Consider the following 25,196-nt stretch of genomic DNA (forward strand, 5'->3'; position numbering starts at 1 on the left):
GCCAGCAATGGTAGTTCAAACCTTTCTCATGTTTCAAATCTCTCTGACTTCCCCTTTTGTGGCATCTCTCCAACTCCAAACATGGAAAGCTTTTGAGGACCTTTGTAACTGCATTGGGTCCACTTGGATAATCCAGGATAATCTCCCTATTTTAGGGTACATAACCATAATTACCTCTGCAAAGCCGCTTCAGCCATATAAGATAACATATTCATAGGTTCTGGAGATTAGTGTGCAGACATCTTTGGGTAATCCTTCTGCTTACCACAGTACACCAGCTGGCCCTTTGTTGCCTTCTGACATCAGGGAGTCCTTTGGAAAGCACGGCCGCAGCCTCACTCCACTCCATTGGGTTATTTCCAGGGATTCCCCCGTGCAGATTCATCTTTCACAACAACCTTCTGGGGTAGGTAGCCACTCCCTGCCTATGACTCCCCCTATGACATGGTTAGACTCATACAAAATCAATGTCATATGTGCCCCTCTCTGCAGAGATGGGAGGCAGGAGTGGGACGTGAAAGGGAGCCATGACCTCTCACAAACTAGGTAACTCTGGAAGAAAGCTTGTTCTCACAGATGCTCTTCTAACATTTTCCCTTGCTGCAAATGATCCCTTGCCCCACCTCTAGCCATTTTCTCTCTACAGGAAAAGGGAGATTGTAGCACAATTTGGTGAGATGCCCTCTTTGTGAAATCTGCAACAGGGAGTCTTTAAACGTAGAAGTTTAACCTTAGAACATAGTATCCATTTGTGTATTCTTGATTGTGAGCTGTCTCTGTAGTAGCCACTGCATTAGTCTTCAAGGGTTAAGGCAAGGGTTGAAGTCCTCAGGTGCTGAAGTGTAAGAAGATGGATCCTTTTTTTTATATACATACAAATTTAAAATCATGCTTTTCATACCGTTACATAACTTGCTTTTTACACTTATAATAGCATACTTGGCATTCTCTCTAAATAATCCGCAAAATAATAGTTAATGAATGCATGGTATTCATACAGAATAGACATAGCTTATTGTTGGAAATTAAAAATATACATTTTTTAAAAAATATGTAGGAATATACAGAGTACTATATAATAAAGTGCTTTTACATGGATGTTTCTTCCTCTCTCTGGTGCTAAACAGTATGAAAACTGTCAACAGAGAGAATCCAGGTAGGCTCTGGGCACTAGAAAAGTTATCAGGGATTGCAGCCTGTGTCCTCAAGCTCATTACCCAGCTCAAAACTGGACATCATGGTTATTCAAGTGTCAGATGAGGGTTTGTTTAGAATAGCGGTCTGAGCTCTAACTGGAGTCCCTTCTGACACACTACAAGTCGCTTGAGCTAAGGGACAGGCTGCCTAAGCTCTGTTGCTGAGGGGGTCTGGCCATTAAAAGTTACAGTTCTTTGTAGTTGAGAAGGGTGCTCAGTTGGCTGCTTCTTCTGGTTTTCTGCTCCGAGGAACCTCTTCCCCCAAAATAGGCTGATAGAGGTCCTGGCTTACTGCAGGAATCTGCTTTCTAGAAGTACCAGTATCAGAGAGGTCAGAGTTAACAAAAAGCACTCTTGGTCTCGTGCTGACCAACTCTTAGTATTCTCTAAAATTCAACCAGGCACTACTTCCTAGAGAAACCATCTCCTGACCTTTTCGTCTTACTTAAGTCTCTTCCGTTTGCTCCCAAACCTGTCTTCTATGTATCCGTATTCTAGCACTTAGCATCCCACAGTATGATCATCTGCTTACGTGTACATCTGCTCCATTGGGGTGTAGGCCTTTAGAGGTGACCTTTGTATCTCTGTGCACTGAAAATCTACCTAAAGCCTGATTCACTGATGATGCTCAGTGAATATTGGATGGCTAAGTGGATGGACGGACGGACGGACGGATGGATGGTGGGTGGATGGATGGATGGATAAGTGAATGGATGAATAGCTTTACTGACATCAGAGCATCACAGTGTCGCACCCAGACCAGGTTCAGCTCCTAAAGCTTGAGTTTCTAAGTATTATGTTTATCCCGTTCTACTCCCACTAATCAGAATCTGCTAGCACCAGAGCCAATCTCTACTGAGCTTTTTGCTTCACATATTACTCTGTGGTTGTTTTTACTCCTTGAGCGTCATAACACTGATGACAACATTTTTTATTGTACAGCTAAGCTCTGCTGGCCTGATGGCTGGCTGTAATGCTCCAGCCTCTCTCTCTTGTGACATTCTGACAGCACAGGGCTTTGAGGCTTATTGTCTTGCCTAAAGCCTAGCGTATAACCAGCATGACTCAAATTATTCTTGTCCGAACTGGAGGCCCAGTAGCACCCTGCCCGTGATGTGTGATTACAAGCATCTTACTAGATACCTGGTAGGCACGGAGTGACTACTCTGTAAGTCTTTCTCCTGATGTGTATCAAACTATGCTGTAATGTAAACCCTGCCACAAAACCACATCCTTAATAAAGAAGTAAATATAGTGAGTAGGCTCTTACCAAGAGGGATGACAGCGATCAATTTATCTAAACTGAACTAAGCAGCTGGCATGCTTCCCAGGCAACTCTTGAGTTTGTTGTCAGCTTGTAATTGCATTATTGCTCACTCTTTCCTTTCACTTACCTTGATGTATTGTAACCTGTGTCCCTAAGGACATTTATGTCTCTGTATTAAGCTGCAAGCTTCTGAGGAGCTGGAACTGTGTTTGTCTCTATACCCACATAGTGTGGGTGTTCAGTAAATGTGTATGGGAAGAGAGAGTGAATGAGTAAGTGAAAAAATACACTCATCCTCTTTGAGTCAAATATTACATAGAATTTGAGTTCTCCCTCCAAGTAGGAATAGGCTTGCCCTTTCAGACATTCTATCCTATCTTCCTTAATGACCAAAAACGTACATTGAGGGGGCTGCAGGCTAGGGTTATAAGGTAAGTGCATTCTCAGGCCTTACATTAGACCAAATTAACGGGCTCCTATGGTAGTCCCTAATGTCCAAACAGTTTGATCTCCCTAGAACCACTTCTTTGTTTGTTGCTTCTAATTCCGAATGGTAAGGTATACAGAGGTGAATTAATACGTTTGAATTTAGATAAGAAATATGAAGATATAATACTGTCAAAGTAGAAATTTCTAATGCTCCAAGAGGTAGGACGGGATGCAAAAGGAAGTTCAGAAAATGAAGGTAGTTAAATGGAATTCATTTACTGAAGAAAAGGGGAATTCTGGCCTTCGTTCCCTGGCCACAAAAGCATCACTTGAAACAACAGCAGTAAGCAAACGATGAACATGATCAGAAGACAAAGATTTTCAGAAATGGAGGAAATCAACTAGAAGACAACATTTTGCTGGAATTGTTTTGGTGAGCAGTTTTCTGTTCAGCTCTGCAAATAGGATTTCATAAAACACTTGGGTGAGCTATCATTCAAGTTTCACTTGTTTGAAACCCATAGTGATTATTCTAAGAAGCTTTTCTGTTCAAGTGGACTCTGTCCATTGCCACATACAATACTGCTTCCACCCCCGTCTTTGTACAGTTCCAAATCCAACTGTCTTGTCTCGGTCAGCAGTTCTCTTCCACCAGCAATATTTCTGACAAACTGATCAAAGCACTCTTAAAATCTCTTAGAAGTGCCTTCTCAGTGCCTAGAAGAGCAGTCTGAGCTCCTGCTTGAAGAGCTTCCGCAAACCAACTATTTTCACATCCTCCTTGCCGCCACTGGTCTCCAGGTCTCCTACAGGTCACTGAGCAGGTGTGTTTCCTTCACACGTCAGGCACACGCATGCCACATCTGAAGGCCTTGTCTCCCTGGAAGCCTTCTTCCTTCTCCATCTAGAAAGCACTACTTCCTCCTTGAAGCGCAGATGACAGTTTTTCCTCACCCTTGAATCCTTTTCTGATGTTCCCAGGATAATGGAGGCACCTTCCATTCTGTACTCCTACAACTCTCTGCTCCTCTTTCTATTCCAGCATGTCAAAGATGCGTGGCAGTTGTCTGTGTATATGTCTGTCTCTCCCGTGACGCTGTGAGCACCTAGAGAGCAAGACTCTGTGTTAATGAACTTTATGTTCCCAGAGCTCATTAGAGCGCCTCACACACACTAGGTGCTTAGAAGCTCTTAGTTGATTGGCTGGAAGAGCTGGGAGAAGGAGAAGACCGCTGTGCAGCAATAAAGGGCTGTGTCCCTATCACAGGCCAGCTGCCTTTCTTAATGTCTGCACTTTGTGTTTCACACCAGCAATGCTTCTCCACCTGTGAAACAGGGCACTGAATAGTGACCCTCTGAAGGAGAGGAACTGGATTCCAGTTGTGTATGTACCACCATCGCCCGTGACAGGCACTCAGTTGGTGTGGAAGAAAGGAAGGAAGAGAAGTGAGGGAGGGAGGCAGGGAGGGAGGGATGAAATGTGTGGAGTACGTGTATGTCTCTAGAATCTATGCCCTACCAGGCCAAACTGACCCAGATGCCTAATTATCATGGAATTAAGGTTTACCTCAAGGGAGAGTCCACACATTGTCCTTGTAGACAGTGCCAACCTTCTCTAAGATGTGGCCCCAGGAACATCTCCCTGCTGGTTAAGCCACATCCTTCCTGCTATGCATGTAACGTCTTTTCTAACTTCTCATTCTTTAGGGGCGATGCTAGTTACTTTTCTGATATGCTCTCCCCCCACGTTCCAGGTACTGGGCTAGGTTATTTATCCAGGTTAGCTCAAACCCTCACAACAATTGTGCGAGTGACTCTTAAGTTTCTTCTTCAGATGAGCAAACTGACTGATCCAGGCCTCCCCAGTTAGCAAGTGGTGGAGTCAAAATTCAACCTGTCTGACCCCAGGACTATATCCGTCTTTCATAACAAGCTGCTTACACACCTGCCTGTGCCTCCTTCATTGTTGATTGTCTTACATTTAGTTAGTTGGTTAGTTACTTAGCTAGTTAACACATGCTTATAAGGAAATTACTGCATGCTAAGGCACTATTCTGAGTGCTTTGCAAGTATTGAATAGTTGAATCCTCATAACACTCTTATGATTGTTAGGTATCATTGCTGTTTACCTCTTACAGATGAAGAAACTGAGGCATAAAGAACTTAAGTTCTCATTTAATAGATGAAAACACTGACACAGAGAATTAAGTAGTTTCCCCAAATTCAGACTGTTAGCAGCGAAACAGAATCCAGATGCCAATAGTCTTGATTCAGAGTCTGTGCTTTGAGTCTCTGCACTGAACAACCTCTACATTTGGTTTCAAAAGGAATCCACTGGTGAACTAACTGATGCTTGCTAATCAAGAGATCGATAATAAAATAGAGATTATAACTTAATGTTCATTCTCCTGCTTACTTTGAGTCTCTTACATCTTTTAAATATCTGTTTCATGGCCAGAGACAATCTTGATTTTCCCAATAGCCAGTTTGAAAAGGATTTTTATAATTATAGCATCAATCAGATGAAAGACAGTAGAAGAAGCCACACGAATTACTGTCTTATTCTAGAAGAGAAATTCATAAAGACATACCCAGGTTTTTAAGTGACAACATAGGGAAGCCAAGTGAATTTAGTTCTCTCTTTCAAGCTGTAGCAGTGGCTTCTTGGAGCACAGCAGGATGTGGGAGAGGTTTCTAAAACCATATTCTGCTACACATAGGTGCAAAGAAAGTTCAATTTTCAAATTAAGCAGGAGACGATAAACAACTCTTTGGCTTCACACCAGCTCTCTTCCTCCTGAATGAAGGGCCTCACAGCTCTAGCTGCAAAGATGTATTTTCCAGAACAAAGATATTCTTTCCAGTCAGCACTCCATCATGAAGAGATTTAAACTCAACAAAGTATTTAAGAATAAAGCTCAAGATGGTTGCTAGATGGGAGGAAGTTCGGGGGAGGGGGTGAGAAAGGTGAAGGGATTGGGAAGCACAAACTGGTCGTCACAAAATAGTCATGGGGATGTGAAAATGCACTATGGGAAATACAGTCAAAAATGTTGTAAAACTGTGTGTGGTGCCAGATGGGTGCTGGGCTTGTGGGTAGGATCTCTTCATAAGTTGTATGGATGCCTGGCCACTGCACTGTGTACCTGAAACTAACATAAAATAGTAGTGAATGTTCTATAGATATGTATTTATTTACGGGATGTGAAGTCCAACATTGGGAATATTATCAATGGTATTGGAACAGCTCTGCACGGTGTCAGATGTGTAGCAGACTTGTTGGGGTTATCACTTTGTGAGGTTATCACTTTGTGTAACTATCGAATCATTATGTTATTTTGTACACCTGAAATTAATTTAAAATTTTTTTAAATACTAAAACTCAAGGCGGTCCACCTCAAAGTAAACTAATTTATCTTGAGCTCCTAAGCGGCTGCAACACAGACTTTCATTGAATTCTCACAAGTAACTTGACGAAAGAGGGATACATGTATCCATTTTGCGCAAAGGGAAACTAAGCCACGTAGAGGTCAAGTGGCTTCGTGCAAGTAGCCAGAGGCAGAACTGAGATTTGAACTGAATGTGGATAAAGGCGTACCGGTGTCCAGTACAGGAGCCCTTCAGACACCGAACAGAAAGAAGCATTATCAATAAAGAACTGACTAATTTCTGGTACTTGAGCTATATACTGGGTTCTGAATTCTCCGACAGCTATTTGCAAAAGGGAAGCAACTATAAAAAGTGATACAGTTTTCATTTTCTGTGTTTTTTTGGTTTTTTGTTTGTTTATTTTAAGGCCACCAAGTCATCTGCAGAAAAAAGAAAAGTATTTCCCAGAATTACATATCTCTGTGAGTGACATGTAGATACTATCTGATAATATTAATGTCTTCTTCTGCAGTTTTGTATAAGACTTTAAAAGGCTGTCCAAGTGACCCTGTATAAGGGTAGAAAAACAATGTAGAAAATGTCAGATGAAAGCCATTCTACAGCAGCTGAAAATAGTGGGAACCATAAAAGGTAATTCATGGTAGAAAAACTAAAGGCCCTCTAATACAAGACAGAAAATTAGAAGACGTCCCCTGTGCTGACAAATTGTAGACAGATATCACCCAGTGGTGAGTGAGAAATGTAAAAGGTCAAGGAATCGGATTTTCTTCATTTTCTTGCATCTGAAGAGCAATAAGTAAACAAATCTGTTGTAATGTCGTCTAGTGATCATTTCTAACTTTTATCCAAGACTGGGTTTCTCAGCATAGCTTGAAAGGAAATGGACTATATCCTTTTGAAGCTGGTCTTCGAGCTAATTCCTGATTGTGCTGCAGCTACCACCCTCTAGAGAACCCAACAAGCTGGAATCTATTTCCTCTCGTAGAGAAGAGTAAGAATGGCTGCCAAAGCCACAGACTTTCTGTGTCTTTTCTGGATCAAATTGAGCTCAAATGGAAAAAAAAAAAAAGAAGAAGAAGAAGAAGCAGACAATTTCCAAGCATTCATAAGCCTGAGCAGATAAATTTCATACTAAATAAAGGAAGTGAAAGCTTTTTTTATTCCTGTTTTTAACTACAAGACGCATTTTCCCAACTTATTTTTCCTTTCTGAGTGGTTGGTGGGATACACAGTTTCTAGAACTGTGACAAAACTTTTGGAAATCAGCTGATTCTGAAGGCAACTTAGTCCAAGCTGAAATTGCTCTGTGGTCTGCAAAATGAAGCATTCATGAATCCTTAGTACCAGCTCTAGCAAATGACGTGACGCCAGCCACTCTGCAATATGCAACCTGCGAGATCTATGCCTTTCAATACACATCAGTGCCCCGTGTCCTACATTTATTAAATAATAAATTATTCAAGTGTTTCATTGCCTTAGGGAATAAGAGGTTCATCCAGAGACCCCAGTAGGCAGTAAAAGAGAAAGGAGAAAAGTCACTCTTTTCGAAAGCATATAGAATTTCCCATGTAATGAAATGGCATACCAATAAATTAATTGCTGCCATATTTATCTGTACAAAGGACTCTGCCTCAGATTTTCCAGTTTTTGTTAAGAGAGTGACCTGTTTTTCTTTTTCTTCCCAAAGGAAAATGATGTCTGTGGTCTGTGCTGTCAGAGGAGCATGGACTTGTAATATTTGGGGAGAGAGGAAGCGATGCGTGCTGTCAATTGGGACGTGTTTATTGAGCACAAATGTCAGCATGGGCACAAGAAGCTTATAATGAAACTGGGAAAAGATAAGTCACAGGAGCACCATTTCCAGAACATGTCTCTGAGCTGTCACATGACTGACTACTCTGTGTCTCTTTAAACACTTTGCCTTGGGTTCTCTGTCCTACTTTTCAGCTGTTTCTTCCTCTTTAGTCTTTATGGTGGGCTCCTGTTTCCTTGGCCATCCCTAAAATATTGGCATTTTGAAGATTTGGCACTTGGTCCATGGTCCTTTTCTCATGTGGCCCCTCTATGTAAGTAATGTTAGCCACTCCGGGGGCATCAATTACCACCTATTTGATAGCAACTCCCAACTCTATATCACAAGACAGATATCACTGGGGCTCCAGGTCCACCTATCCGACGTCCCACTGGGCATCTCCGTTTGGAAGTCTTATCATTCAACATGTCCAAAATTAAATGCATTCAATGCCCGTTCAACTACTTGCTCCCTTTTGGATTCCCCGTCCTAGTGAACCTATCACTCCACCCCAATCCATCCAGTAGGTGATTCTTTATGCCTCTTTCTTCCTCACTGCCTCCCCGCTCCATAGACATCTTGAGTAACTCTTGACTCTGTCTCACTTTCCTCTGGCCCCAAAACAACTACTCCAATATCTACAGCGGTAACTTTTACTCTGCTTTCCTACAATTCATTCTCCACACCACAGCCCCCATGGTCTTTCAGAAAGAAAGAGAGAAAGATAAAAAGAGAGGGATGGTGGGGGAAGAAGAAAGGAAGGAAGAAAGAAAGGAGGGAAGTAAGGAAAGGGAAAAGAGGAAGAGAAAGGAGAGAGAAAGAGGGAGGAAAGGAGGAAAGATTGATTGCAGAAGTCTTCACATAAAACTCTTTATGAATTTTCACTATCTTCAGATAAATTCTGGTGCCTTAGTCTGGCTGCCAAGACTGCTCATGTTTCCTCATCTTTTGCCACCATTTTTATCAATCTTTAATGTCTTACAACACAAAACTATCTTTGGGGTCCTCAATGGGTACTCTTTCCCTGGGCTTGGATTAGGCTGTTTGGCGTGGGACAGTTTCACCATTCCCTGGGTGCCCGTCACCTGGCTCACTCTTCCTTATCCTCAAGATTTCAGCGTGAAGTTATCACCTCTGCTGGCCTACCCTTCACCATCCCTGCAGTCTAGGTCAGATGTCATCCCGCGTGCTCCTCTTCCTCTGGGACAGTGGAGAGAGAAGCCGCCACCTACTTAAAACAAGAATTGACTGCATCAACCTTCATACAGTCAGGGAGTGGTACAATTTATAAAAGGTAAGGTAGCTCTTTGTCAAAGTCAACGTTTTGAAGTCTCTTGACTGTGAAGTCTGCTGTCTGTACACCCATCTACTGCCCCAAATCACTAAATCTGTTTGAAGAGAGAGGCAACACAGACAGCCAAATCGGACTTCACAGGAAACCCAGCTGGACTTTCGGGCCTAGAGACTGCCATGCTACAGAAAAAATATTTAGAAAGAGCACAAGACCAGAGCATATGGCCGCAAGCTCTCCCGGGCCGGCAGCACTAGCTGATGGACTCTGAAGGTGTACCATCTAGCATTTGGTTAAGTCAATGCTTGTATTCAACTGTTCTGCAGACTCTTTCTCCCATTAACTCTCAAACCTTTAGTAAAACTCTGCTGCAGATGTATTGTATAAATAGCATTGGGCAGGTGGGGTGGGCAGGGGGATTGCAAGGAACCGATGAAACCATCCCGTATTTCATGCCCAAATTGATATGGGCAGAGAGAAAAGACAGCCCTGTTCAGAACTGGGTTTAGAGTAGGGAAGTCACCGCAGTACTGACTGACCAAGAGAATATGGTAGACTGGCCCACTCCCCTTACCCCCAAAGACTTTTTAATGGTGGAAAACGAATTAGACTTCCTACGATTTCTGGGATGGAGATTGAACCAGTCATCCCATTTAATAATGAAGTAAAAAGTGGCAGGAGAAAGCTGGAGCATGCGGAGTATTTGGATTGCATTCGTACTTACGTCACATACTACCGTTGTCTGTCTGTAGGCAAGAATAGGGAGTGATTAATTCTCTGGTCATGTGGGCTCCAAAGTCACATGCTTGTATTCAGTGCTCAGCTCTGCCACTTCCTGACTGAGTGGTGCTGGGCAAGTTATTTAACCTCTGCGATCTTAACTTCATTGTTATCTAAGCTGCGGATAAAAACAAAACCTACCTGGGCTCATAGGGTTATTGTGAGGTCTGTGTTTTGTATGCATTGCTTTAGCCAGTGCCTGGCCAATTCAGGGTTGACGTCTGCCAGGTGCCCTGTCATATCCATACATTTGAAAACATATGTGTTTCTTTGGTATGTGTGAGTACGTATTTTAAATTTACTTGCATAAATCTGCACGTAAATTAACCTCTTTTCTACACTCAAAAGCACCTCCCAGGATGGACAGATTTGTAAGACTCTGACAGAATGTCACATTTCCAATTAGGGGACCACAAAGAGGTTTTCTGCCAAGAGGTTCAAAGGGCATGAGCATTGCATGCACTGCCCTAGGCTGGAGAGAGAGCAGAAGGTGTGGGGGTTACTTAACCAAGGGGCCGGAAGTTCTAAAACATAGGGGTGAATAGCTACTGAGACATAATATGTTCTACTGGAAGTATTAAAAGTTGCGCTCAAGTTCTCTGACATTCAGTGCTTGTAAGGGGAACTAAACAGTACACGGGGCCGGGGTAGCTGAGAAAACAGATGTCATTTGCCTCCAGGCCCTGCACTGAGACCCAGCAAGCCTCAGGTCAGGGCCTGACCACATCTACTGTGAGTGGCAGGTGCCCTCTGATTATTTACATCACGCCTAGAGTTTGTGGGCTCAGAACCCAGAATGACTCCACTTGCACAGAATCGACCTGGTGTGGAAGTCAGCCCAGACACATTGCTTCTTCCTTTAAATAAAGACCTGGAGTCGCCCACGCCCCTCCCACCCCAACACACACACACACACACACACACACACACACACTCACTCACTCACTCACTCACTACTTCCTGTGTTTGTTTCTCCAAAAGAGATTCCTCTCTGAAGGCCCATTCATCCCTGAAGTAGAGCTTGGCCAAGCGCACCTGCTTCTTTGGAATGTTCACAGCAGCTCATAAAGATGTTGCCGGAGGTGTTTCTTTCTAGCCCACAAGTCAGACCACTCATACAGACTGCGCGTAGAGCATCGCCCTACCTGTTCCCTACCTTCCTTTCCTGCCAGCGCTTTCCATACAAAATGAATTTGCGGTTTCAAGCCAAGGGTATAGCTTCCATTCAAGCAGATGGTGGCAGATTGTCACAAGGCCAGTTTAGAAGCCCTGTTGTCGAGGACTGAGTTATCATCACCTCCAAATGAAGCTCTGCCAATTTCACTAATCCCTCTTATGAGAATTATCAGCCCCTCATATAGGAGTCATAAAGTACTGCCTTCGGCTTCATGACTTAGCATTTGAGAATGTAAATCAATTAACGGTATTATGGGGCTCTAGCTCTTCAGAAAAATAACCAACTACCCCTCCCCCTACCACCACCACCACCAAGAAATCTGTTGATGGGAATCTCAAAAAAGGGATAGAGATAGATGCATTCAAATAGAAATGTGGAGTCTTATGTATTTCAAACATGCTGGTGTAATTGGGCATCTCTGAAAAAGAACTATGACTGACAAGTAGACTAGGCAAGAATATTACTCCAGGGAGGTGTTGTGCCTAAAAGAGACAGCCATGTAGAAGCAGGTTTCCTGCACAGAGGGCAAGCATAAAAAAGGCATGTGTTATTTGAAAGTGGAGGGGCTGAAAGAAGAGGCTGCTGGTGGACCCAAGAGGGGCATCAGGGAAGGAGAGGAAACAGATTTCTTAGGATAGGGAGGAACTGGCTGTGCCGTGTGACTTTGTGATTGTGACCTAACATCTTTGGGTGTAACCTGGATTTTTTTGTGTGCAACATTTTGCAGAGACTATGTTTCTTGGAATATGATGAAAGGGAAAGAACGAAGAATGAAGAAGTCGTGACTTAAAAACAAAACAAAACAAAAAACAACTGCTCCCTTTGTAGTAAGCCCTCAGGTGGTATCTGTGGAAGTGATCCAAAGCTGAGACAAGAAAGGGGGCCAACTGAAAGAAATTTCAATCCTTCTAGAGTAAGGAGAGTGTGTGGGGAGAGGTCCTGTTGTACCCTGGCCTGGGAGAAGGAACAAAAATGCTATAGGACAAGACGACAGGACAAGGAAGGGCAACCTTGACTCCATCTTTTTTCCCAAGGCACAGGTTCTTCTCTGAAGGGCATGAGGAAGAGGCAAGAGGTGAAATGTTTCTATTAACAAAGGAATGGTTTTATTCAGACCCAGAATTGCTTCCTTAGTGAAGGTGCATCCTCTGGACCATTCGGTTCCACACACACACTGATTGTCCCCCTTTTAAATGGTAGGTGCTGGACATACAACTGAACACATCAGCGGACCCATCTTTTTTAAGTCACAGTTTCTCAGGGACTCTTTGCTTGAAGAAAGCTGGTGAGTAAAGCTTTCTGGTATTGTCTTTCTAGAAGTTCTTCATGATATAATGATGTACTACTTTTCTGGGGTGCTCTTTCTCAAGGAAACTGATTTGCCTGCTGGGATCACCACTTTCTAACCCCAGTGGAATTAGTTAACTACTCACATCGTTTCTCAGTTGAAGATATTTTCCTTTTTTTTTTCCGGCTGTGCTACAGGTTGGTGCAATGCTGTTAGCCTGAAAACCTAGTGGTACAAAAGCAAGTTCTAAATCAACTCAAAGGGGTTATGGCCTGACCTTGTGAAAAATGGTTCTTTCTCTACCCTGTGACCTTCTAAATGCTTTCTTTTTATTATCATTATTATTGTTATCTTTCTTTTTCATGAGTAGAAAGTTGATACCTTACTCTGTAGGTGTGGCTTTATCTCACCAAGTGACTAACTGCTTGACACAAACTTAAATTCACAATTGCTAAGAAAGCAATTTGAAGGATTGCCAGAGAGGCCCCTGGTGTAAAAGTGAGTCTGTCGAAAGTTTGCTTTCCCTGCTTCTTTCTCAGTACTTCCTTCCTTAGACTCTCGGGAGCTCTGAACTCAGCCAAAGGAGCAGCTATCACTTCATTTTAAGATTGCTAGCTTCTCTAGGGCACTCTAGGGGTCCCCTCCTTTGTCCAAGGTAGGCGCACCAATGTCCAGGAAGAACCAGTCACTCCAGTCTACTGGAATATACCAGTTGCTCATAGTCTTACTATACGATTTGTCATGCTGAATTGGAATCGTTCGTGCACATAGATCTCTCCTACTAAAGTGTGAACATTTCCAGAGAAAGAGACTTGTCTTATTTCCTTTTGAGAAATTCCCCTCTTCTCTCTCATCGAACGGAAGAGAAGTTTGGTTCACTTTGCATAATAAAGACACGAGTGAGTAATAATGTTGTACTTAAATAACAGCATTTTATGACTTGATTTACAATAATACTATGCATTTGAATGCTTTGAGCTGGCAGAGTGTAGGTAGATACATTATTTTATTTGGTTCACAAAATATTATAAGGTAAGGCAGATATTATTAACACCCTATTTTTACAGATGCCAACATTCATAGTAAGCGTAAGAGAATCGTCCATTTGACACGAGACTAGTAAGAGATTGGATGGGGACATGAACCCAGATATTCTGATTACAAAAACAATATTCATGTTGTCACACTGGGCACTCTGTGTGATAAAACAAAAGATTTGAAGGAGGGGATTTTACTCGGAGACTCATTCTAGAATAGATAAGCCTGATTTCAACCTGGGCTCACAAAAGCTGGTCTTAGCACTTCCCAGGAAGATCAGGCAGCTCCTTTTTAAATTTTTCTTTTCAAAGCAGTTTAGAGTTTTGAAGTTAGGAATTTTTGAGCAGCTATATCTAAGGCAACGAAAAGAAGGTCTGTGAAAAAGAGGACATGGAAAGAGAAATACAATCCAACTTGCCCTTGGAAGACTTTGGATGAGGGCGTTATTTGGCATCGATCAAAGGCAATGAGACACTTAGGCAGGAAAAAGAAATAAAAGTCATCCAAATTAGAAAGGAAGAAGTAAAATTATCTCTGTTCACAGATGAGATGATCTTGTAAAGGTCTCACACACACACACTAGCGATACTCAATGAATTCAGGAAAGCTCCAGATACAAAATCAGCACACAAAAATAAGTTGCTCCTCTGTATACTAACAATAAACAATCCATAAAGGAATTTTTTTAAAAAAGCTTCCATTTACAAAAGCATGATAACGAATAAATTATTAACAAATGAACTTAACTAAGGAGGCAAAAGATTTGTTCAGTAAAAACTATAAAATGTTACTGAAAGAAGTTAAAGAATACATAAATGAATGGAAAGCCATTCCAGTATAGATTGGAAGATTTAATTTTGCTAAGTAGCCTATCACAATCCCAATGGCTGTTTTTGCAGAGATTGAAAACCCCATCTTAAAATTCATATGGAATTTCAAGGGATCCAGATAGACAAAGCAATCTGGAAATGAAGAACAAAGCTGAAGAACTCACTTCCTGATTTCAAAACTTATTATAAAACTCTAGTCATCAAAATCCTATGGTGCTGGCATACAGAAATACTGTATAGATAAATGGAACAGAAGAGAGTCTGAAAATAAACTCTTGCATATATAGTGTTTTGATTCTCAACAAGGATCCCAAGACCATTCAATGGGGAAAGGTCAGTCTTTTCAATGAATTGTACTGAGAAAACTGGATCTCCAATGCAAAACATTGAAGTTGGACCCTTAGCTTATACCACATGCGAAAGTTAACTCAAATGGATCTAATACCTAAACATAAGAAATAAAAATCTTAGAAGAAGATCTCGGGGGAAATCTTCATGACACTCCATTGGGCAATGATTTCTAGAATATGATACCAAAAGGCCAAGCAAGAAAAGAAAAAAGAGATAAATTGGACTTCATCAAAATTACAAACTGTTGTGTATGAAAGGAGTCTATCAACAGAGTGAAAAGGTAACCCTTGAAATAGCAGAAACTATTTGTAAAGCATATATCTGACAAGGGATTAATATCCGGAATATATAAAGAACTCCTACAACCCAACCACAAAAAAACAAACAAGCCAATCCCAAAATGGGCAAAGGACTTGAGCAGACATTTCTCCAAAGAATTTATACAAATGGCCAATAAGCACATGAGAATGTGTTCATATCACTGGTCATTACGTAAATGTAAATCAAAACAACAATGAGATACCGCTTCACACCCGTTGGGATATCTATTCTACAACCCTGCCCCCCAAAAAAGGAAAAAATTAATAGTGTTGGTGAGGATGTTGAGAAATTCGTGCATTGCTGGTGGGAACGTAAAATGGTGTCCCAACTGTGGAAAACAGTTTGGTGATTCCTCAAAAAGTTAAACATAGAATTACAATATGATCCAACAATTCTCCTAAACGCGAAGTCTGACAACTCTGTTCACGAACTTACCCACACTCAGCAAGGTTTCATAACCTTGGTATATCAGTGTCTCACAGCTGTGTTCATGTCAGCGTGCAGCAGTGTCTTGCTGAGTGGCATTCATTATTGTTGCATGTTTTTGTGTGCCATCGTGAAAATGTCTGAGCTTGAATTAGAGCAACAAACAAACATTAAATTTCTTGTTAAACTTGACAAGAGTGGAAGTGAAATCAGGGACATGTTAGTCCAAGTTTATGGGGATAATGCCATGAAGAAAACGGCAGTGTACAAATGGATTAAATGTTTTTCTGAGGAGAAAGATTGTGTCACTGATGAAGAGAGGTCAGGGCAGCCAGTAACGAGCAGAACTGATGAAAACATTGCAAAAATTAATTGAATTGTCTATCAAAATCCTTGGCTGACTGTGAGCAGACCAAATAAACATCGATAGAGAGACAGGGAAATCTTAACTGAAAATCTTGGCATGAGAAAGGTGTGTGCAAAAATGGTCCTGAAGGAGCTCACCGATGAACAAAAGCAAAGGAGAGTTGCTGTTTGTCAAGACCTTTTGGAGAAGCAAGGTGATGTTTTGGGGCATGTTATCACTGGTGGTAAAACATGGGTGTACCAATACAACTCTGAAACAGCATCAAAATGCACAATAGAGGTCAGCCAGTTCTTCATGACCAAAAATTTCCATCAATCCAAATCAAGAGTCAAAATGATGTTGCTAACCTTTTTTTGATATCAGAAGGATTATTCATTATGAATTTGTACCAAGTGGACAAACAGTTAACCAAGTTTACTATTTGGAAGTGCTGAAAAGGCTGTGTGAAAAAGTTATATGACCTCAACTTTTCGCCAACAGTTCATGGTTCTTACATCACAACAATGCAGCAGCTCACACGGCACTGTCTGTGAGGGAGTTTTTAGCCAGTAAACAAATAACTGTATTGGAACACCCTCACTACTCACCTGATCTGGCCCCCAATGACTTCTTTCGTTACTCAAAGATAAAGGAAATATTGAAAGGAAGAAATTTTAATGACATTCAGGACATCAAGGGTAATATGACAACAGCTCTGATAGCCATTCCAGGAAAAGAGTTCCAAAATTGCTTTGAAGGGTGTCCTAGGCGCTGGCATTGGAGCATAGCTTCCCAAGGGGAGTACTTCAAAGATGACTTAGTGATATTCAGCAATGAGGTATAGTAGCACTTCTTCTAGGATGAGTTCATGAACTCAATTGTCAGACCTTTGTGTATATACCCAGAAGAATTGAAAGCAGGTATTCAAACAGATAGATACATGTATACCAATTTTCATGGTAGCATTATTCACAATAGCCAGAAAATGGAAACCACCAAATTTCTATCCACAAATAAAAGGATAAACAAAATAAGAATGTGGTATATACATACAATGGAATATTAGCCTTTAAAATGAATGAAATTTTAATATATGCTAAAATTTGGATGAACCTTGAAAACATGATACTAAGTGAAATAAACCAGATGCAAAAGGCCAAATGTTATATGATTCTGTCTATACAAAACTGGACTTTATTAGAGAAAAGAGTGTGGGTATAAAAAGGATTTTTAAACAGGAATTAACGAGAAAGCCATAACTTTTGATATGCCTTTAAGAATAATTAGTTTAGTTTTAAATTTGCTCTAGTTTTAACTGTATCCAGCCCAACCTACTATTGTACCTGAATTCCTAACAACTTACTGTTACTTGAATACATTTTTCAAGAGGGGATTTATAATTCCTTTGTAATTCCCCAGTCATTAAAAAGGAGCAATTTACAATTTCTTGCACTCACATTTCTCAAAGGGTATCTTAATTTAGTACATATGTCCTTGCTCCTCCATGGTACCCTAATTAATGGCATTTGGCTTTTGTCAACTTGTTCATAATTGCAAAGATCTGGAAAACAGAGTCACCTAAAATATGTTCACAAATATTTTGGTACCTTGTGTTTTCTTTCTCATCCTCACTTTTAATCAGGCCATCACATCCTACTCCTTAAAGATAAAGGTTCAATTCTTATGGCCTTTTGATAACAAGAACTAAAAATCCAATTTGTAGGTGATTCAGGAAGTTTGCATCTGCTGTTTTCCACCCCCGACTGTCTTTTAGCTTTTCCATTAGAAGGTAGATATATATAACATATCTTAATGTCTCTTTCATTTGTGTAGGATAGTCTTGCTGAATATAGAATTTTTAGTTGAAAATATTTTTCTTTCAGTACTTTAAATATGTCATCCTACTGCCTTCTGGCCTGCATGGTTTCTGATGACGAGTCTTTGTATGTGATGAGTCACTTCTCTTGTTGCTTTCAAGATTCTCTCTTTATCTTTGCCTTTCTAAAATTTGATTATGATGTGTCTTTGTGTAGACCTCTTTGAGTTTATCTTACATTCCATGGAACTTCTAGGATTTGTAGATCAATGCTTTTCAATTAATGTGAGGAGTTTTGAGCTATTATTTCTTCAAATATTCTTTCCTCCCCTTTCTCTCTGCCCTCCTGTTCGTATGTTTGATTGTATCCCTAGATCTCTTAGGTGCTGTTCATTTTTCTTCCCATTTTTTTTCTTTGTATTCCTAGGATTGAATAATCTCAATTAGCCTATCTTCAAGTTCACTGACTCTTTCTTCTGCAAGCAGAAATGTTTTTGAGCACCTCTAGTGAATTTTTGTGTTTCCATTATTGTACTTTTAAAACCGCAGAATGTCTACTGATTTTTTAAAATTATTTCTTTCTCTTTATTGATAGTTCCTAATTGGTAAGATATCATTATCACACTTTCCTTTAATTCTTTTGTTATCTCAACATAGTTATAATCACATAGTTATAATCAATTTAAAGTCTTTGTCTACTAAATCCATCATCAGACCCACCCCCACCCCCCACCCTCACCCCCCAGGGACATTTTCCTTTGGTTCCCTTTCAATCCTGTGTATGTGTCATATTTTCATTTTTCTTTGCATGTCTCATAATTTTCACTGGAACTGGATATTTTAGATAATATATTGAATATTGTAACAACTATGATATCAGATCATCTTCCCCTCCAAAGTTTGACATTGTTGCTGATAGTCTGCAATATGTAGCCACTGAGTTCTCTGCTGTTTCTTTTTTTCTTTCTTTCTTTCTTTTTTTAATTATTGTTTTTATTTTCAAGCTGGGTTTTTAGGGATCATTCTCAAGTCAGTGTTATTTAGTGACTAGCCAATGATTTATCAGAAGATTTCCCTAAATGCTTTGTCTATGTCTTTCACCCTTTGCCAAGGGGGTATGTGTATAAAGTCATGCCTTTAAACTTCATGCAATTTACAAAACAGCCTTAGTTTTCACTTCCTCCTTGTACAGGACTTCAGTGTCAGCCAGGCATGGACTGCAGTGACTGGAACCTTCTCCTGTCCCAGGTCAAGTCCCGTGCATATACACAGTGACTTCTAGATACCCAGAAATGTCTCAGAGCTTTTGGAAGTTTCCTAGTTCTAGCTGTCTAGACCTCTGAGACTTCCTTATAAATTTTCGGTCATTTTTTTTTTTCTGTTTTTTGTTATTGTTTTTGTTTTACCTCAACTGAAATCACAGTCTTGGACCAACAGCTATGATGTTGTCAGCAGATTATTATTATTTAGATAACATCCTGGGGATAGGGCTTTGTTGTTGTTGTTGTTAAGCTAAACTCTGAACCAATCAAATAGCTCAATATCCTGGGAATGGAAATTTTCCAGGTAGCTGCTAATTCAGACAAAATATTGATTATACTACATGGATAGGGCTTTTAGTCAAGTTCCAGAAGTTGTCAGTCCTCTCATTGGCTGTGATACTGCCGGCTTTTCATGACTGGGCTGGAAAGGAAGAGGGGATGGGAATAGCCCTTGCTAAAATGACATAGTTACCACTATCTTACAGAGACTTTGTAGTTTCTCTTGAGTAGACAATTCTCAGTTTGTTCGGTGGTTCTAGATAATTTCCAGAGTTCTGAAATTGTTGATTTTAGTTGTTTTCCCAGTATTTTCTATGTGTTATTTGTGTGAGAGAGAGAGAGAGAACAGTTTCATTGACTTTCTTGCTCTGCCATTCAAGAACACTTCTCTATTTTAAGTGTTTCTTTTTGCCATTCCTGTGATTTTGTAATTAGAATAATATATGGGAATATTAAAACAGTGTTGCCTTGTCCTTTATCCAGAGCCCGGCTTGGCCAACGCAGATTTCAGGGTTTCTTTTCAAATTACAGTCTATCCCATAATGTGGAAATAAGACTCCTTCTTCTATTAAGAAGGAAGAAGGAGGAAATGATAAAAGGGAAGTTTATGCCAAGAAGGAAGAAGTACATCAGTCGCCCTTTTGTCCTGATGGATTATGGGAAAGAAAAGAGAGTTGACTAACTTCTGTGGAGAGATCTTTCATTTCTTCATTTTCCCAGAATGAACCACAAGGGTAAGGGACCCGGTGGAAACATCCAGATGCATATGCCAGGGGATCCTGGAGGACGGTGCTCCGGAAGACGATCCTACAGTATCTTTGTTTAACAAGACCTGTGCATGGTACTCAACCATGTGACCAGATGTTAAGGTGCTGATAAGAGCAGAAGACAGGCTAGGACCCAGGGTCTGAATGAAATGGTTGCCACATTTAAAATATCATATAAATGCCCTAGATTTATATGTGGATTCTAGATACTTGTATGTCCTCCACGAAGTCAAATGAAACCAGCTGCTCTTGAAAGGTCACCAGTCCAGGGAGCATTTCTGAGTGGCTGCCCCATGACAGAAGCCAGAGGAAACCAATAAGGTTCTAGAGAATACTACATGAGTTCCACCATTTGTTATCCCTGTTTCCAAGCGGTTACCCTTGGAAGAAAGCAAGGGAAGGAGGCAGGAATAGAGCTGGAGAAAGGAAATCTGAAAGCATTTACCAAAAAGAGACTGAGTCATTCCAAATACGCTATTCAAACTGGAAGAGCCTGTGATGCAAGAAGTGGGAAGTTGAAAGCCTCTGCCCTCACCTCCCAAGGGGATGGGAGGGGATTGTAAGGAACATCAGACATGACATAGAAAACAAAGAAGCTCATCTTTGTACATCTAAGTGTAGTTCAAGTTCATCTGCAACACAATTGCCTTTCTTCTCTTCTTCCCAGGCAGACAGAAATAGGCTGCTATCCCTTCTAGTTGAACATGGGCTTACTCTCTCCACCTAGTCTCTCGTGCTCTCTTGTCCTTTCTCTTTTCCTCTCTGGTACACCCAGCAGAAGTACTACCATGTTTCCCTGAAAATAAGACCTAGCCAGACCATCAGCTCTAATGCATCTTTTGGAGCAAAAATTAATATAAGACCCAGTATTATATATTGTATTGTATCGAATCGTATCGTATCGTATCGTATCATATTATATAAGACCTGGTCTCATATTATGTTAAAATAAGACTGGGTCTTATATTAATTTTTGCTCCAAAAGACACAGTAGAGCTGATGGTCTGGCTAAGTTTTATTTTCAGGGAAACATGGTAGGGCCATGGTCCATCTGTTGGAAGCAAATTCCTGTGCTTGTTCTCACCACTTGTTCTCAATCTCTGCATAAGGTCATAGGATCATATTTTCATTAAGATAGAAGACTCCAACTTTTCTGTTTCCTCTGCCTTGAACACCCTCCACCTCTTCCCCTGCTCTACGTGACTATTCATCCTTAACGGGTCAAATTGAACCTCTGTTTCTTATTCCCCAGTTTGAGTCAAAGACTAGTTTCCTGGGTTCCCATAGCACCCTACGCATCCCCGTCTTCCTCCCGCCTACAATATTGTACGTGTTTACTTCTCTGTTTACCCCACTGGACTGTGAGCTCTTGGGTGCCTGTTCTGGGTTTCATTTGCCTTTTCTCAGTGCCTCATGAGTATCTGGAAAACAGAAGTTATTTATTCTGGCACTGGGTATTTACTTTTGATTCTGTGTCTCAAACTTTACTACTTTGTACTTTGTGTTCACTCAAAGTACTGAGAACCTACCATAGATCTAGCACTAAATAAAACCCACTCCTTAAAGGTGAGGAGCTTATAGTTCTGTTGGGGCAGATAAATACATCTTCAAGACACAATGTGTTGAGTTCTTTAAGAAAAAAAACTTATGGGAGAAGAATAAACAAAGTGGGATGGAGGTAGAGTTCATATAGAAGGATACATTTTATTTAAATTGCAAAGAATGAATCAAATTCTGTAAGAAAAGTATGGATATAGGTTGACTAAAAAGCCTTAACTGTATCGACTGGTTGGAATCTAAGAGATACAGGTATTTGAATTACAACCCCAGGTGCTAGACTTGAGCTTTCACTATGTTTAGATTGCCAGTGGCTTTCATTAGCCACCATAAAGCGGGGAGAGGATTTTCAGTGCCATCTCTTCCAATATCCCTGACAATGTGGAATCCTTCCTGGAGAATCCATGTCAGTATGTCATCCCATAGTCTGGCCCATATTCTGGCCATGTTTCCTCTGGCATTTCCTTTTCTAAAATCCTAAAAACTGATATGTATCCTCGAATCCTAAATGTCTTCTTTACTCAAACCCAGTGGCATCAAACTATATGAAGATAATATCAGAAGCATATCTGGATTTTCTAACACCTGTTCTGGTTTGAGGAATTGAATAATAGAGGTGAGGGAAATAATTATTTTCAGTGTGTGAAACTCTTGAATATTCATGGGCACTACATCTAAACAATATTCTCTCTCTCTCTCTCTCTCTCTCTCTCTCTCTCTCTGTCTGTCTCTCTCTTTTATTTGTGTAGCCTGTACTCTGCTATTTTTCTTTCTATGGTTGAGTAAATCTCTGCCTCTTACATTCTCTGATATGTCTGTCATTCACTCATTCACTAATTACTCATTTGATAAATGACCACCCATGTGATATGAGATCTTAACTATAAAAGTAAAACATAGACAATAGCAGTATAGAGGATAGATATCAAAAAGTCTATTTGAACAGATAAAGAGATCTACAGTGAAGGCAAAACAATATACACAATACGAAATTATCATAAATGTATCTTTATAAAACACTTAATATTTTTTCTGAGACGCTGTGAGTGACTAGATGTCAAATGAATGCTAAGGAAATAGGTGCTTTAAAAATCAGACAGAGAAAGAGAGAGGAAAAAATGAGAGAGGGAGAGGGAGAGAGAGAGAGAGAAAGAGAGAGAGAGAGAGAGCGAGCGAGCGAGCCTTGAGAGGGCTGTGTGAGGTTAGGGAGAAGATCACAGAGGAGAGGTGCATTGTGGGGATTATGGCTTGAGCTGAGAACAGACACGTAGGTGGGTGAATGGGTTACCTTTGTGGGGAGAGAAGGGGATGTCATTAGGACAGGGTATACAGAGGGCTCCTGGGGAGCCAGCAGCCATTCTAGTTTTTTTTCAATTAGGTGGTATTTACAGACATGTGCATTTGTTTTTTGAAATTTTCTGAATGCGTTCAATTCCACAACAGAATAGTTTTAAAAAGACATCAAGGGGTGCGAATGCTCTGTGAATGAAAAATAAAGTGTTCTGGGAAGTGAAAGATAAGTAAGACAGTCATGGGCTCGGAAAGCTCCTATTCCACACAGCGAGGCCTGGAGATGAGTCCAGAAGGGGGATTGTGACAAGATGGTGACCGTACCACCCACGACGCTGAGACACTTCAACCTTTTTCCAAAAAATGATAGCGAACCACTGAAGGTTTTTAAGCAGATTTGTGTGACAAGATTTCCATTTAGAAAGACGACTCTGGGCATAACACAAAATACGGAGTGGGGAAGTGAGGGAAAAACTGAAGGTGCAATATCTCTGATAAGTCTCATATTGTTTTAACTTTCTCACTCAATACAGATTTTCCTTCCCCAGTAGTTTTGAGCTTCTGAACAGTTGTGTCACAATTGAATGTTTTCCTGAATAGTGTCCACAATCCTTGGGAGTAAACACAATAAATACAGTTTAGCTGCTTTAATCCTTTTTGTTAGAGTAGAAGGAAGGAAGTAGAAATATTAGTGAATGAATGAATGAATGAATGAATGAACGAACTGATAAATTATCTTAATGTTGTGAGCTACCTAAAACCTGTTGAGTTGTGCCCAATTTTATCAACATCATTAGGTCAGCTCCAAAAATTAGATTTGCTCCCAGTTGCATTTATCCCATCTCTGTCTCCTCCAATCTCCTTTACCATACCAGGAATGTGTGAAGAGCTATTTATAGCAAATAAGCCTCCAATCAGTATATGTCTCTACAAAAATATAATTGCAAGTTGAAAATGAGTCATGGCACCAGGATTTTCTTGTAGGCATCAGCGGGCACTTGTTTGCAAGGTTGCATTCAAGAGTCACTGCCCAGAACTCACATTTGAGAAAACATTGATGGGAACGAAGAAAATGAGCCAAGGACCAGAAATCATGTTATTGGTGTCAGCAGTTCCGCAATTTGACAACACTTGCATCATTGCTGTAGAGAAATAGGAGAATATGAGTTATTTTCAGAATTTTGTTTTCCATTTTCTGACAAGAACCCTTCCCTTTTTCCTTTTACTCAAGGGTTTTTTAAAATTATTTTTAAGTTAATGGTTTTGAGTGGAAAGTGTCCTAGAGCAAGAAAAGGAGGAAGAAGCTGCAGAAAAATCTCAGTAATGAGACTGAAGGGTTCCAGTTTTTACAGGAATCTTGTGTGGTTCTGCACGTGTGTGTCCACGTGTCTTTGAAGTTGGAGTGGAAAAGAGAAGGTGGGATGCACCTTTTCCTAAAGAAAGACTTTATCTTTCTCAGCTAATCCTCAGCACACGCAGGCTAGGGGAATTCTCCAGGAAGGACCTAGGAAAGTCAGGTACCAGCTGAGGCCCACTTTGGAAAGCTATATAAGACCCCCTTGCATTAAACTAGCAAGAAAATAAAGACCAGCCAGTAGTCAGGTTTGCATGTCGTCCCTACCCACCTTGGACCTTGGACTTCGTGATGGAAACTTCATCAGGCCTTTACCCAGAGAGAAGAGAAGCGAGCGGGAGGTGGACTCCTCTAAGCAGGTGTCCTAACATCCTCAGGGCCAGGTGTGAAATAAGAAATGGAGACCCACGTACCGTATCCTAATTATTTGAAAGTTCTACGTCAAACTAAGAGGCTGTTAAATATGTTCTGTCCTCTTACATGGATTATAATAGTTTGGAAAACCAAGTTCAAATTCAGAATTTGCAGGCTCTTCTCAGAGGTCTGTGCTTGAATGTGGTAGCATGAGCTGGTCCCCAGCCCCCAGCCCCAATCTTCTTCCCTTTCCACGTCTGGCTCTGTTCCAGAATGTGATAAGCCGCGAACACACATGGGAGCACTCCAGCCTGCCCATCCAAGCTCTGTCTGTATCCCTACAAATAGACATGGGATTAGTGCCCCGATAAAAGAGACCCCAGACAGCTCCCTCGCCCCTCTGCCAGGTGAGAACATAGTGAGATGGCCGTCTGTGAACTGGGAGGTCCTCAGCAGACACCAGTCCTGCCAGTGATCTGAAACTTGATTTTGAACCCTCAGAACTGCAAGAAATCAACTTCTGTCCCTTATAAACCACCCATTCTATAGTATTCTCTTATGGCAGCCTGAACACTCAGACAGAAACCAAACAAAG

The 25,196-nt window shown here is 40.8% G+C and overlaps 1 long non-coding RNA gene across 2 annotated transcripts in view; it reads left to right on the forward strand.

The window, feature by feature from the left end:
• LOC141569361 (uncharacterized) overlaps window positions 1-25,196 on the forward strand; it is a 366,511-nt gene that overhangs the window by 245,139 nt on the left and 96,176 nt on the right. For both annotated transcript variants that reach the window (XR_012492902.1, XR_012492903.1), the window contains exon 4: window positions 12,523-12,607. This is a non-coding gene — a long non-coding RNA (uncharacterized LOC141569361). The remainder of the gene's footprint in view (window positions 1-12,522; window positions 12,608-25,196) is intronic.

Source organism: Rhinolophus sinicus, linkage group LG17 (assembly GCF_036562045.2).
Source record: "Rhinolophus sinicus isolate RSC01 linkage group LG17, ASM3656204v1, whole genome shotgun sequence".
NCBI classification, from domain to species: domain Eukaryota; kingdom Metazoa; phylum Chordata; class Mammalia; order Chiroptera; family Rhinolophidae; genus Rhinolophus; species Rhinolophus sinicus.